Genomic DNA, 16,195 nt, shown 5'->3' on the forward strand with positions numbered 1-16,195 from the left:
CCTGCGGAGCGCATTCGACAAGGTCAGACACTCGGCCATCTTAGCTCAAGTTTCCCGGCTCTACATGGTCCGAAGAACGTACTACGTACAAGTAAATCAGGGACTTTCTAACGGACAGGAAGACCAAGATCTGTGCGGGTGACCTCCAACTACCGGGGAAGAGGCTCGGCAGCGTCGGTACGCCGCAAGGATCAGTCATACCCCCCTGCTGTTCAACCACGTGATGATAGGCGTGGGCAATCGGCTGGAGTTGGTTACGGCTGTCCACCACACCATCTACGCCGACGACGTCGCGCTGTGGGTCGCGGGGGGAGTGATGGTCACATAGAAACGACGCTGCAAGAAGCGGTCGATGCCATAGAAGAAAACTGCAAATGTCGGGGCTAGTCTGTTCCTCGTCGAAGTCGGAACTACTGGTGCTCCCGCCGAAGAACGTGGGGAAGAAAAGAAAGTAAGACGAAGACAATGACCACGCTAGCTCCAATATCACCGTGCGCACGGAAGACGGGCAAGTCATTCCGGAGGTCAACAAGATCAGAGTTCTCGGAATGCTCATCGAGAACAATCGTGTCAACGGCGCGACAGATACCAAGCTAGCGAAGAAAGCAGACGCGGCGATGCGCCTCGTCAGAAGGGTCTCCAACAGAAAAGGAGAAATGAAGGTACAGAACCTGACGTGGCTCCAAGATTTCTTCGTCATCAGCCACATAGCGTACGTGGCCGCCTTCACAGCTGGCAGCCGAGGTAACGTGCAAAGATCGACGCAGTCATACGCAATGCGTACAAGACGGCCCTCGGGCTCCTGAGGAGCATGAGTACACACAAGTTCGGGGCTCTGGGCGTGCACAACACCATGCACGAAAGAGCAGAAGACCAGCGATTGCTGCAGCTCGAGAGACAATCAGGAACCAGAACGGGATGACACATACTACGGCAGCAGGGCCTGTTGCCCAAGGAGAGCAAGTCGAGGAGCGGAGAACTGTTACTCGAAGGGGCGGGACCACAGATCACCGTGTGCCCGATATCTCGGAGCATGAACCCCGAACACAACAGAGAACGGCGACTGGCAAGAGCCAAGGCCCTAGTGGACCTGCACGCGAACGACAGCGGTGCCGCGTACGTGGACGTAGCAAAGCACCTAGACCAGAAAGAAGCCTACACGGCGGTGGTGCTAGAGGCGAAGACGGGCAACACGACAACGGCTGGGAGCATCCGCGTCGGGGAGTCGCACCAGGCGGAGGATGTGGCCGTGGCCCTGGCCATCGCCTATCCCGGCTGCCAGACGTTGCTGTGCGACCCCAGGACGGCGGTGCGCAACTTTGCCAAGAGCAGCGTGTGCAGTGAGGCTGCGCGCATCTTGCGCAAGGCCGAAGCCAAAGGCAGCAGTGGTGTTGTGGTGATGAAGTGGTTCCCGTCCCACATGTGTAAAACCGTGGCGGGCCAGGGAGGAACGAGAACTACAACAAGACGGCCAACGCCGTCGCGCGAGGACTTGCCAGCCGCGCGACGACGACTAGCCAGGTCGAATCCGACGGCATGGTCGCGGGCAATGACGACGACGGTACCAAGGATACCCTGACCAGTTACAACGACGTTGTGAAATGGTACAGAATCAATAGAAGGACGATGCCGCCCCTTCACCCGAGGCTTGCTCGGGAAGAGACAGTGCTATACAGACAGCTGCGGACGGACTCCGTGATCACCCCTGTGCTCGCGAAACACAAATGCCCAAAGGTGTACGAAAGTGGCGTGGGTAGACGGTGCGCAGAGGAGCGAGCCACGTGGGCTCATATCCTGTGCGGCTGTAGTGTTAACGCGAGAAAGGCATCCAGGATGAAGACGATCCCGCCGAAGCTAGAAGCAGCGACGTGGACGTACAACTACGACATTCAACTCGAGGCCGTCCAGCGGGTTTTGGCGGCCCTAGAGAGGCAGCGACCGAGCGACGCCGAGGATGAGTAAAGCGGTGGCCCTTCCACACCCGTGAGGCGGAACTCGGGAGCAAAGCTCGGGATCGGCCAGGATGACGTCCAGGCCGCGTCGCGGAGAAGACAAGCCCTCTATGATGGGGGACGTCTAAACCAGTCTGCAGGCGATCTCAATAAAGTGGTTTTCTCTCTCTCTCTGTCGACCACCTTGGGTTCTTTACCTTAAGGCTAAATGTGGTACACAAGGTCGTTTTTGCTTTTCGCCTCCATCACAAAAGCGGCCGTCATAGCCGGGAATGAAACCCGCGTCCTCGTTCTTAGCAGCACAACCCCTTACCCACTGAGCCACCGCGCTGGGTCGCTTGGAACAGTCTTGTGAGGCCAGTGCACGCAACCAAGAAAGGCAGCGGGCTTCCTCGGCCCGGTGAAGTGGCCCGGCGATGCTGTGGTCATTGCGAACAGAGAAAGCAAATATATTACTGATAGAGCTGTTAGGCGGACTGAAACAAAGGCAAAAAGAGCTATATCCCGTGGTCTCGCAACATGCCGTATTGCGTGCGTATGTAACAAAAGGCAAGACGGCATCCCAGTTTTTGTGGTCGGAATGCACGTACATGGTGATCATGTTAATAAGGGTCCTGATGGGGCGCTCAGTCAGACCATTCGTCTCTGTGTGGTACGATGTCGAATGACGAAATTGCGAAGTACCGAGGTAAAAAAAGCGCCTCTACATGAGTGGTGAATCGGCGCCGGCGGTCGTTAATGCTGACGCGCGTTGCCCCATGGCGAAGCAGAAAGCGGCTCAGTAAATGTTAGAGACCTCCGTGGCAGTACCGGATGCGATCGCAGCTGCTCCGTGTAGCGTGACAGGTTATCGATCCAGACAATAATCCATCGGTTACGGTTAATAAACCGTGGAAGCGAGCTGTTGTATTCTGTATATATTGATGTAGTTTCAGTTTCGGTTTCAGTGTTTGGGTTTGCAACACTGTGTCCTTGTGCGTGTATATATTTTGTGCAACGTCTATTAAAGGGCAGAATGCCACACGTGCGCCTCGTGTAAAGGCCACGTCACTCCATCATTACAATGGCGACGAGGATTTAGAACCGCATTTTCATGTAATTCCCCGGGACCCAACCAGCCACGCCTACCCAATGGCTTTCGCCGGAATCATCCCACCGGAGCCGTTCCTCCCGACACCCGGTCGCCCCGTGCAATCATAGTCACGATGGCACGACATGTTCGAGGTGTACCTGTTGGCATCCGGTGCTTCCGAATTCCCCCCAGAGCGTCGCAAGGCTCTTCTACTTCACTGTTTGGGACCCGAAGGTCAACGCATTTCAGCACCCTGCCTGTGTCGCAGGCGGCCGAGAAGACCTAGGAGAAGCAAGGGGCTGCAGCTACGCCACACGTGCGCCTCGTGTAAAGGTCACGTCACTCCATCATGACGTGTACGCGGAGGCGTACACGTCACGCCAGACGTGTACGCCTCCACGGTAGCGACACTTTCCAAGCACTTCGACACTACCTGCAACCTGGTCGTCGAGCGCCACCGATTTCACCGCCGGATTCAGTCCCCAGGCGAGTCGGTTCAAGAGTACGTGACCGCTCTTACAGAGGTCGCCGCGATGTGCTCGTTTAAATCGCCAGAAGAGACGTTACGCGACCAGTTTGTTGCCGGTGTGTCTTCGGATCGCGTTCGTGAACGTCTTTTGTTAGAAGGGTCTTCCCTTTCGTTTGACAAGGCATTTGCTCTCGCGAGTCAAATCTAGCAAGCAGTCGCGGAAATGAAGGAATTTTCTGTTTCTGTGCAGCCAGTATCTGCGCATTCCTGCGCAAAGGACAGTTTGTCGCCGTCACCGCATTCACGGCCGCGCGCTCGCACTATCGGTCAACGTGATAAGGCAGGTACGCATGGGAACCGCCCCTCTTCTCTTGAGCGCCGTCCGTCGAATTTGCAGCAACACGCAAATTCTTCGCATTGTTTTCGTTGTGGTTCTAGCGAGCATCGCGCTTCATGGCAACGCTGCCCAGCTAAAGGAAGAAAATGCTTCTTCTGTGGCCGTATCGGGCATTTTGAGAATGTTTGCAACAAGAAACGGCCGCATGCAGTTGTCAACGAAGTTTCAGCTGATAGCCTGTCGCAGGATGAAACTGCCCAGGTTCTTGTGGTTCAACCGCCTCTTGCATCTGCAATACACTTTAACGTTCAAGTCGGGCAGGTCAAATTGAAACTGTTAGTTGATTCTGGTTCTTCGGTTTCAATTATTTCGGGGAAGGTGTTTGACCAGCAATTTCCAAGTGTGCACCTGCTTCCCGTTCCTCGTGTAACACTTCTGGATTATTCAAAACGACCAATTTTGGTTAGAGGCTGCTTCTTTTCGGAAGTTTCCTTCGAGAATCGCAGCGCACTGCTGTTGTTTTATGTCGTCGAACAGGGCACTTCTCTCATAGGCTTGGATGGTATTAAGGCATTGAAGCTGTGCATTGAAGGGTCTCAACTGCAGTGCTTTTAAACCAGCACGGTACCGAATGCCGAAGTAGCCGTGTCATGAACGTTCGAGTTGTCCAGGCAATTGCCACCAGAACTTCAGCAAAAGTTTGGCTCCCTCTTCACAAATGAGCTGGGTCTTGCAAAAGGTTTTCTTCACAGGATTACGACACGTGCGGGTGTTCAGCCGGTAGCATCAAAACTTCACCGTCTTCCTTTGATGTTACGACCACGCGTCTCTTCTGAACTGCAGCGCTTGAAAAGCTTGGACATCATTGAACGTATCAATGCATCAGAATGGCTGTCCCCCATTGTAATCATTGATAAGAAAGATGGCAGTATTAGACTTTGTGTAGACTTACGCGAACCTAACAAGGCGATCGTTCCGAACAGCTTTCCTCTGCCGCACGTGGATGAGTTGCTTCATGCTTTGGGGGGGGGGCAACGCATTTTTCGAAGCTTGACTTAGCTTCTGCCTCTCACCAAGTTCTCCTGGATCCTGAGAGTAGGGACTTGACTGCATTCATTACACATGATGGGCTGTACCGGTTCAAACGCGTTTGTTTCGGGCTAGCGTCAGCACCTGCGGCTTTCCAGAGTATGATGTCTCTCATACTCCGCAATTGTGCTGGTGTCCTCTTTTACATTGACGACGTCATTGTGTTTGGTAAATCGGCTGAGGAGCACCTAAAGAACCTTGAGACAGTTCTGCAGCATATCGAGGACGCAGGTCTGAAGCTGCCAGGGAAAGTCGACGCAATGGTGAACACTCCAGTTCCAAACAATGCCGCCGAACTCCGTTCGTTTCTTGGGTTAGTAGAATACTACGCCAAGTTCGTACAACACTTAGCCGAGATGGTGGAGCCAATGAGAGTTCTATTTAGGAAAGACCAAGAGTTCGCCTGGTCTTTTGAGGTGGATACAAGTTTCCGCAGGATAAAGTCTGTATTGTCCTCAGATCTGGTCTTGCAGATCTTTGATCCTGCACTTCCAATTATCATTTCCACTGATGCGTCTGAATGTGGACTCGGAGCAGTCCTCCAGCAGCGCGCCGGTCACACACTTCGTACTGTCGCTTTTGCATCGCGCACGCTCTCGTCGGTGGAAAGGAAGTACGCAGTTGGCGAAAGAGAGGCACTTGCCTGCATTTGGGCATGCGAACATTGGCATTCTTACCTGTGGGGGCGTAGCTTCACTCTCCGAACAGACCACCAGGCACTCGTTTCAATTCTGTCCTCGCAGGGCTCAGGCCGCCGCCCACTCAGAATTGCACGTTGGTGTGCAAGGCTACTACGTTACAATTTTACGGTGGAGTACCAGAAAGGCTCGTCAAACAGAGTAGCCGATGCTCTTTCGCGGTTGCCAGTCCATGTGGCTGATTCGGAGCTGACTTTTGAGGAAGAAATTGTTTGCATGGTCCAACCAACTTGCCTGACGAGAGAGCAGTTTGAACAAGCAGTTCTTGCTGACGTCACGCTTAAGAAGGTGAAGGCGTACGTACAGGGAGGGGTCTTGGCCCTCGCATAAGAACTTGCGTGAAGAGCTGAAACCATATTTCAGAGTTCGAGATGAATTGTCAGTAGTGAGAGAATTGTTGTTGCGGGCAGAGAGGCTCGTCGTTCCTTCATCTCTCATTATTCAACTGGTAGCAACAGCGCATGAAACCCACCAGGGTATCGGACGCACCAAAGCCAGACTTAGGGAGCAGTTTTGGTGGTCCCGCATGGACAGTCATGTGGAAGAAGCAGTCCACAATTGTACCATCTGTCAAGCAGCGGATAAATCGGCCAAGACGTCCCCTGCCCCTTTGAAACCTGTGGAGCTACCGGAGAGACCGTGGCAGAAACTGGCGATTGATATCGTTGGTCCCCTGGAGAGGGCGCCTCCAGATTGCAGGTTTGCACTGACGCTCGTGGACTACTTCTCAAAATGGCCTGAAGTGCAGTTGTGCAGAGACGTTTCTACAAGAACCGTGAACAAGTTCCTGCTCAATATCTTTGCGAGGGAAGGGTATCCTGAAGAGATAGTCTGCGATAATGGGCCCCAGTTCACCTCAAAAGAATTTATTGACTTCCTAAAAGAACGAGCGATCCGCCTGTCGCATTCATCTGTTTATTATCCGCAGGCAAATGGACAGATCGAGCGGTTCAACCGCACATTCAAGACGTACCTCCAACTGGCTCGTCTGGAACAGCGTTCGCTGCGAACTGCTGTACGGGATTATCTCGCCGTTTACAGGTGTACACCTCACGCCACAAGAGGAGTGGCCCCTGCGGTACTGCTTCATGGAAGGCTGACAAGGACAAAGCTGGACATCCTCGGCGTATCGCCAGAGTCGTTTGCGAAGACACCCTATCAGGAACTGGCAAGGCTTCGACAGCGTGTCAAGCACAGGCAACAGTACAGCAAAGCCTACACCGACAGGAGGCGAGCGGCAAAGCCGACAGTGGTGGCGGTAGGAGACATGGTGCGGGTGAAGAAACCATCGGTTTCATTCAAGGGTGACACTTCTTTTTCAAAGCCCAGGGAAGTCGTCGAGCAACGTGGTCCAGCATCCTTCCTCCTCGATGACGGCAGAACCTGGAACGCCGCAAAGCTGAACAAGGTGCCTGCTCGTCGCACAAGCAACAATGGCCTTCAGCAATATCCCGTTTGTCGTGACTCGTCCCTTTATCACGACCCCGGCGATGCAACACTTCTCGCTGCAACATGGCAGCCAGCGTCTGCAGAGGCAAGTGTTCCTGCAGCGCAACCTGTGCCTAGTGCAGTATGTGATCCTGCTTCGCCAACGAGGTCAGCCACAAAACAGTGTCCTGCATCAGAAACTGTGCCAGCGTCTGCAGAGGCAAGTGTTCCTGCAGCGCAATCTGTGCCTAGTGCAGTATGTGATCCTGCTTCGCCAACGAGGTCAGCCACAGAACAGTGTCCTGCATCAGAAACTGTGTCACAGCCGCCCGTGAACACTACAGAACAACCAGTTGTGTCGTGCCCACCCGGCAGTCGTATTCAACCGCACCGAGACAGACGGCCGCCGGCTAGATATGGACGCGAACTGTGAATGTGTTCAAGGATTTTCTCAGTGTTGGTGTGCCTATTTGAGTGTATTCACTGATGTAGTGTTTTGATGTGTATTTGTAATTCGGGTTATACAATTTCTTTCGTGCGGTGTATTCTCTTGCCATGTAGAAACTAAGCGCGATTAACCTCTACTAACATACTAATAGATTTACTAAAAGTTGAGGGAGGGAAATATGTTGAATCCTGTATATATTGATGTAGTTTCAGTTTCGGTTTCAGTGTTTGGGTTTGCAACACTGTGTCCTTGTGCGTGTATATATTTTGTGCAACGTCTATTAAAAGGCAGAATGCCACACGTGCGCCTCGTGTAAAGGTCACGTCACTCCATCATTACACGAGCCAAAGAGATTGATAGTGACTTCCTCAAATGGAGAGTGTGGAGGAGTGATCGATTTGAGTTGGTAAGGCTGAGCGGACGTAGATCGCTTGTGCCGGTGACATAGGGGGCGACTCCCAAAGTAGCGCACCAACACCTGATGCATCTTTGGCCAGTAAAAGTGTTCCTCTAAATCTGCGGAGAAAGTCCCATGTGTTCAGTAGTGGCGTCATCGTACATGCCGTAGAGAATTGAAGAGTGCAAACATTGTGGCACATTTAGTAGGAGTCATCAGCCAGTTTACGTGTATTTCTTCTGTAGAGGAAGCCATCCCGAATGCACAAAGGGCTCTGTGTCGGACACTCACGCGTAGAATTGAACATAGGTTGAAGGTTATCATCCCGTCATTGTTCGGCTTGCCCCTAGTCAAGGCCTGGGAACTCTGTCCTCACGGCGAAATGATAGTCATCAAGGTTGTCACACTCGTGGTATTGGCGGAAGAGAGTTGAATTCAGAATGCTCGCGGCCGCGTTTGTAGGCGACAGTAAAGTCTTACTCTTGAAGCCGCAACGCCAACCTTGCAAGCCGGCCGGAAGGGTCGTGGAGGTTCCCAAGCCAGTACCGCGAGTTATGGTCCGCGTCAACTGTGAAACGGAGGTCGTAGAAGTAAGATAGGAGGCGTTGCGTGGCCAAAATTACCGCGAGGCTCTCTTGTTCTTTTACGGTGTAGTTATGTTCAGTTTTGCTGAGCGAACCACTGGCATTAGCAGTTACATGTTGGTGGTCATGAAGAAGCTCAACAAGCGCGGCTCCAGCATCGACTCTGCTGGCGTCCCTGTGAACTTCAGTCGGAGCCGAGGGAACCAAATGACGAACAATTGACTATGAAGTACGCCAACCTTGAGTTGCTGAAACGCTTCGTCATATTCAGGAGTTCAGGTGAAGGGGACGTCTCTTCGTAGCAGCAGCGTAAATGTGACGCCATGTCGGCATATCGTTGCACAAGGCCTCCAAAGTACGAACCCAGGCCGCGAAAACATTTTCATTCCTTTACAGATTGAACAAGAGTTCGAAGGTGGGTGAGTCTTTAATCCAGCGTCTTTATTCGAGGCGCGTGTGTTAATAATGGGTCTTTGACAGACTGAGGTGGCGTTAAACTGGCTAACGCGGTTGCCTTGTTAGGGTCCGGTCGTATGCTATCTTTGCCAACTAAGAGACCTCGTACAAAGACCTGGCGCTCGCCGTAACGACATTTCTTTGAATTCAATACGAGGCCCCTGTTGTTGATGCAGTCAAGCCAGCCAGGTAAGCGTGCATTGTGCTAGGCGAATGCGCTTCAAATTATGACGACGTCATCTAAATAGCACATGCACACGTACCACTTCAGTCTCCTTAAAACCATGTTCATAAACCGTTGGAAGGTAGAAGGCACTTTACGTAACACGAAAGGCATAATATCAATTTCTATATTCCATGTGGAGTGGCAAAAGCGGTCTTTTCGGTATATCAAAGATGCATAAGTACCAGCTAGTATCGAGACCTCAGGTACACAGAGAAAAGTACGCAGTGCAGTAGAGGCAATCAATGGCATCAAGAATCAATCGGAGAGGATACACATCCATTTTGGAGATGGCATTTAAACGGTGGTAGTCCACGCAAAATCGCCAGGAGCCATCTATTCTCTCACGAGAATGACGGGGGCTGCCCAAGGGTTGGACGACTCCTAACTCACAACTTGCTTCAACATTTCCCCGATTTGATGGCTGATTCCTTTGCTCTGTGATGGGGACACGCGATAAGGTTTCTGCAGAATAACTGCTGCCTAGCCCGCTTGTATGACGGGGTGCATCCGAGATGCTGCAATTGACAGCGTCGTCTCGTTCCTAGTGACTTTGAAGGCGGCGGAGTACCCGGAGAGAACATGGGCCAGAGTGTGGCATTTTTCAGAGCGAAGAGATTTATCTATAATCTCAACTAACCTTGCTTCGGAAGGAGGAACACGAGGAAGAGGATCCCTGAAATCTATCAGGGCAGCAATTGTTGCTGAGGCAAACTCGCCAAACGAGGCGATTTTCAAGCCCTTGGGAAGCCCAACGACTTACTTCGAAGTGTTTATCACCCACAGCTTGGCACGGCCACCATCAAGTGGGACAATGCAGAGTGGAACTAACACTTTCTTTTAGGTGCGAAGTACCTCAGGACCGCACGATATCCGTGCGAATCCATGCGCATAGCGTTCACAATTGCAAAAAATATCTCAGGCACCTGCAAGATTCGAGACTGTATCTGGTGGACAACACAGAGTTAGTGTCAGTCGTCTTACCCCTTGGGCTACGACCGTGAGTCTGTACCCGAAAGTCAAACGGCTTACTCCCTGGCCTCTAACGGTGCGGAGTACCTTAGGACCTCCCAATGTCCGTCCGCGTCCATCCGTGCGCACACCACCACCAAACGACTACCAAGATAAATATGATTTGAGCCATGAGTTGCAGTTTAATTTAGGGAACAATCAAAGGTGCAACTCACGGCTCAAATTGAATGATGGTCTGGAAGCAAATCGGATGTCACTCGGGGCGGAACTTTATGTCATTTAGAGTCTCCGTACGCCACCCCTCGCCATCGTCCACGGAGTGGAGATGCTCCCATTTTTTACACAGCTGTCCTAGAGTAATTCTACTTAGGTGTAAAACACCTGCGAGAGAACCGTAATCGGAGCAACTGAAAATAATTTTGCGCAGAGCGCCGGAACAGTGCTGTCTTTGAACATACAAAGCGAGGAGAAATTCGTTGATGACTAAACCTTTATAGGTGCCAGAAGAGCGTCCAGTAAATATTAGTTTTTTTTTAATTTTCACAACCAACAGCAGCGCCAAACACTTTTAAGAAATCTATGCCCAGTATAACGTCGTGCTTGGAGCAAGGACGGATGGTTAACTCGGTCCTGAAGACATTTCCACCGAGGTACACACGCGCGAAATCGAACACTTCACCTCAAACTTCACGAAAAGTAACCTGTTGGTCCCAATAAAACAACAATTTTTGGCCCGAAGCCTTGCCTAAATCGTAAACTCATCACACAAACAGAAGACCCAGTGTTCGATAATGCACTCTCGCGCACTCTATCAATCAAGACGTCTACCTTGTTTTTTTTAGTTTCAAGACGGGCAGAGGTATGTTGGCAAAAGGCTTCCTGGCAACCTCAACCCCACTTGCCGCTGCCACTATTTTCCCGGCGGATTGGGACCTGCGTTGTGCAGTCTGAGAAAGACGGTTGTGGTGAGTCGGGGGCGTGAGCGCATCAGCTTCCCGAAACTACCTGGTTTCTAGAATGCGTCCCGGACGGACTAGAATGCCTCCCGTACAGGCTAAATTGCTGGCGGCAAACACCTGTCACCACCGAGATCGCGGCTGTGTGCTGGGTGCGAAAACCCAGGTCGACCTCCGAATCGGGTTGATTGGTGGTGTCGAAGACCATACCGCGAGATGTGTCGAACGAAGCCGCACGGGCAGCATGTGGGAGCCGTTCTCTGAAATTTTGGATGACTAGCACGGCCTTCAAGGGTCGGACGTCCTCCATAATCTACATTCCTGATATTGTGCAGCATTCCTGATTTTGTACATTCCTGTAATTGCACCCCGGCGCGGTTGCAATCCAGCAGGCGCTGAGAGGAAGCTCTCGGTGGTCTGGGAAGGTGTGTGGAATATTAAAGCGCCTAATGGCAGATTGGGAAGCAGTCGCAGCCATTTTTTGGCTGCACAGCCGTCGCACAAGTTCTCAGGAGCTCTTTGTGCCGCGACTGTTCTTCACGCACGATCCGTCGTATGGTGTCAGCGAATTCGACTAATGCAGACACTTCCACCGTGGCAACAGTGCTCACATTAGCAAGGCACCCAAACTCTTGTAATTCGCCGCATCGTGAAGACTTCAAAAGTCCGACAGTCTTGAATAACATCAACCGAGGTGTTGAGCTGGTCTTCACCAATTATTAACCCGTTATAGACATGTTCGGCGACGCCCTTAAGGATATGACAATGTTTGTTCTGCTCGAGGATCTTCGGGCTAACGATCCGGCAGAGCTCCAACACTTCCTCATTGGAGGCCGTGCATGTCTCGTCCAGTACCTGTGCTCTTGGTAAAAGGGTCTGTTCCACTTTTTTTTATCAGCAGATTCGCAACAGCATTGCCTTATTTCGGCTACAGAATGTTTCCAACTCGTGGTGGTGGCATTCTGGTGTTCGAACCACACAAACACCGTCTGGTGTAAGTAAAATACAATGTTGGCGAGCTAAAAGACTGCGTCAGATCGAGTATATTTGCTCACTCGTTCGTGCGGTCGGAGGAAGTCGCCTGAGCCCTTAGTGGACCTACCAAAGAAGGACAGCGGCTCCCGTTGATGTTGCAAGGCGGTCACTGCGGGTTCAGGCCACTAGCTTAGTCTCTAGATCGGCGGGAATATCCGGCGTTGTTGGCTGTAGGGCAGCGAACCATCCGCTTTGGCGAAGAGTTTGTGAGGACTGGAGATCCGTCGTGAGGTCCCCGCACCATCCAGCCTCGACCGCAACTGTCACGTGTAGGTAGGGAAGTTTTATTTGCGGTCGAGTAGGTGGTCGCTCAAGATTGCTGACTACCTCCCAAAAAAAGGACATCGTTCTTCTTCACTTCACACATCTAGCTCGACGACAAACCCCCGGCTGATTTCGTCTTCGCTTGCGCAGTTCCTTCCACCTTGCTAACATCACAGGGATTGCGAAACAATATAATAGAATAATTTTTTTCGATGGTTCTGCACGGTGAGTTAGCTAATTATATGCTATTCCCGGTCGCAACAGGACCAACTAATAAAGACATTATTCGGGATGTCATTCCTATTGTCGCTGATGAGTTTGAACGCTCGCATTAGGATTACTGTATTGTGAGTAATCTGCCTTCTCAGTCCTCTTTTTCGTCATATTTTGCATTTTAAGTCGCAGGTTCTCTATAGTATTACGTCAACACAATCAGGGCATCATGGGTTTGGGCACAATGGAGAGCGGCATTTTATGTGTTGTGCATAAAGTATTTAGCAACGCTCTTTAGTGGTTATGACATATTTTGTCTCAAACCTTTTTTACATTATTTATTTCTTATTTTAAGAAATTCCTTCATGTGCTTCTTTGCATGCGACAGATGCTGACCAATTTATTTTATTGTATTTAAGTTATTGTAGCTTGGTGCCAAGAATGTTCTTTGAATGCGTGAATGGTCATTTGTGACTAATGTCTTGTATCCTTAGGAACTTGAGACTATGTTTTTCCCTACGTTCTGAAATACGGCACCCTGACCCTCTTTCGGAGTCAATGTTTAGGGCTGGCATGTCTTTGCACTTTCATAAACGCACGTGCACTGCTCATTAGACACCCCAGTGATGTGCGTTGAAGTAGCATTTGTGGCTGCATTTTAAAATTTTCCGATAGGATTATGAAATTTGACTGAAGCGCTGTGATAATATTCGTTTTCTTTACGTCGAGACGTACACGTAATAGCACCTTGAGCCTGTCGCGGCCACGCACCATTTGCCCTACTAATGACACATCTTTGTGATATTACTTAGCAGATATATATGGTAAAAATTCACTGTATTTATTTCAGCCTACTTTTATGTACGTCGTCACGAAGTTGTCCCGAAAAAGTCGAGGAGAATAGCCTAACGTGTTGGGTTCTTTAGATGGCACTTTTAGCTAAAATGCCTCTACAACGACCAAGAAACATTAGCAAATAAATAGTATCGGGCGAAAGTAATTTCACATGTTCACAACTTTCTCCCGTACATCTTGGTATTGAAAAAAAACTCTCAAACATGGACGAGACAAAAAGAAGCGGCGACACGGCGCTAAGTCGGTACTGTTTCCTGAAAAGAAACAAAAGTACCCTGACTGCGTCTCACGTGGCGCATTCATCTCGGCGAAGATAACCACGAAAGCAATTTGTACCGGTAATATAATCATAGCCACACGCGGCAGTGGAAGGAGACGGGCATTGAAACTAGAAAACCACAAAACATAAACATCTCTACATCCGCAATAAGTGGCACAGTAGAAGTATTTTTGTCTTTTATGGAAATAGAGCATGTATTTGTGTTTTATTGCAATATATAAATAGCTTAGAGTTTGCGCCATGTTGTCTCTTTCGTTTGTCTTTGTCCGTGTTTGAGAACGTTTTCAAAGCTAAGATGAACCGTTATCAACTCCCTCATCGTCCGTTCTGTTGTTTTTGTTTCCCCCAGGATATTGGAGGACTGATACCGTAGAATTTTGCATTTAGTGCGGAATTCGGAGAAGCCCCTTGGCTCACTGAGAAAGTACTTAAGTAGACTAAATATTTCAAGACAATTTCAGTGCAAAGAAAGCCTCAGTTCACCACATTTACCTCCCCAATGTACAACCTATTACTGAGGAAGCGTGCTGGCGTCCCTTTTGTTTGCTTTTAGGAAGCTTGTAACTGTGCGGCGACGCTCCTCACTTCGACAGCCCTCTTTTCTGAAGCTCATGTTGCTAGCAGGCATCGCCAAGGTAACGATGTTGCTTTTGAACTCACACCCCACCACCCAGAGCTGATCTTTCGATTCATCTTTTCGGACGCACTCATCACCAGTTGTCTAGATTCCTGGTTAGCCCAATTCGGAGTTTTCAGTTTTGTTTCCGTTGCCAGGAGCCTTCTGTTGATCTGGTGCAGGCCATGCTCAGAACCACTTGACTACCTGCTTGGACAGCGCCCTCCGAAGCTCGCTAAGATAGCTCGCCATGGCAGCGAGCTTTTTGCTGATCTGGTGTTTTACTTGTCTTAGTAATTTTAGAAGTGCTCGTACATACTTCATGAGCACCCTCAACAGCACCCTCTCAATCTTATTTCGGTCGCTTGTCACTGCCGGGAGACTGCGGTTGATGGGCGCTTTAATGTTGTCACGAAGGCAAAGACGACGCAGATGTCCTGAAGGAAAATGCGGTTATTGGACTGAACTTGTGCTCCCCTAACAACTCAACGAACACACAGGCGGCGAAGCAGCAGTCATTAAAGTGACCTGTGCGGGCGATCGTCCGCGAGTCGAATACCGCTGCGTCTGCTCTGCAGGCTTTTATCTTTCGGCGCGAGCGTTTCTCGAACCGTGGATTTACACCCAGAACATTCTATTTACACCCAGAACATTTACACCCAGATTATTCTAGGCCAGTAAAGTAAGGGCGAAACGACCTCCTTGTCCGAAATAGGTAACCGTGTGGCTTAATAATTAAGCCTGGAACATGCGCTTCGCTTGGGACACAGATAACACAGCTGGGCGCAGCAGGGCAGTAAAAACAAACCATAAATAAACACACCCAATGCATGGTTCGTGGCATTTCCCCTTCTCTAAGAGTCCATCTACCCGATGCTAAAATAAAATGACAGTCCAAACACACAACAACGAAAAACGTCAATCATATTGCGGAGAAAAGTTTGAGGCGAACCACGTGGACGACGTCGGGCCGCATCCATCGTCGTGATGTGCCGGAATCACCATCGGGGACCACCTCATTGGTAAGTACGCCAACACGTCGTAGAATTCGGTAGGGTCCGAAATAACGTCACCGAAGCTTCTCAATGAGTCGGCGTCGTCGGATAGGAGTCCAAACCCACACACAATCTCCAGGGTGGTAGTCGGCGTTTCGGTGTCAGAAATTGTAGCCGGCGGCATCTTCCACCTGCTGTTCTGTGTACGAACTCGAGCGAGCTGGTGGGCCTCCTGGGCACGTTGAAGGTCGGCGTTGAGTTCATCGTGGTCTACGCGCGAAAGCATGGCGCCAAGCATCGTAGTCGGCCGTCTTCCGTAGACAAGCTCGGACGGCGCCATCTGCGAAACGTGACATATGGGAGGACTTCGTCCCAAGTCTTATGTTCAACGTCAACGTACATAGACAGAATATCCGCAATCGTCTTGTTCAGGCGTTCCGTAAGCCCGCTCGTTTGGGGGTGGTACGCCATTGTTCTTCGGTGGTTTGTGTTGCTGTAGAATACGATTCCTTGCATCAGCTCCGCAGTGACGGCCGTTCCGCGGTCCGTGAATAGGAATTCAGGAGCTCCATGTCGCAGCACAACTTGACTTAAGAACTTTTCGACTTCTTGTGTAGTCCCTCTTGGAAGAGCGGCAGTGTGTGCGTAGCAAGTCATGTGGTCTGTGGCTGCGACAATGCACTTGTTCTGGGATCGTGACATAGGCAACGGGCCCAGAAGGTCCATTCTAATCTGTTGGATGGGCTTTGGTGGGACGGCGATTGGCTGCAGAAGGCCGGCGCGTCTCGTAGGCGGCGTTATTCATCGCTGGCAGTCACGGCAGCTCCTGAAGTAGTGGGGTACGTCATAGGCAAGG

At 50.7% G+C, this 16,195-nt stretch overlaps 1 pseudogene; it reads left to right on the plus strand.

Moving 5' to 3' along the window:
- The first annotated feature begins 3,083 nt into the window (after window positions 1–3,083).
- On the plus strand, window positions 3,084–4,342 carry LOC144166080 (uncharacterized; annotated as a pseudogene).
- Window positions 4,343–16,195: the final 11,853 nt, after the last annotated feature.

Source organism: Haemaphysalis longicornis, unplaced genomic scaffold (assembly GCF_048455015.1).
Source record: "Haemaphysalis longicornis isolate Haplotype H1 unplaced genomic scaffold, Haemaphysalis longicornis Haplotype H1 scaffold_16, whole genome shotgun sequence".
Lineage (NCBI taxonomy): Eukaryota > Metazoa > Arthropoda > Arachnida > Ixodida > Ixodidae > Haemaphysalis > Haemaphysalis longicornis.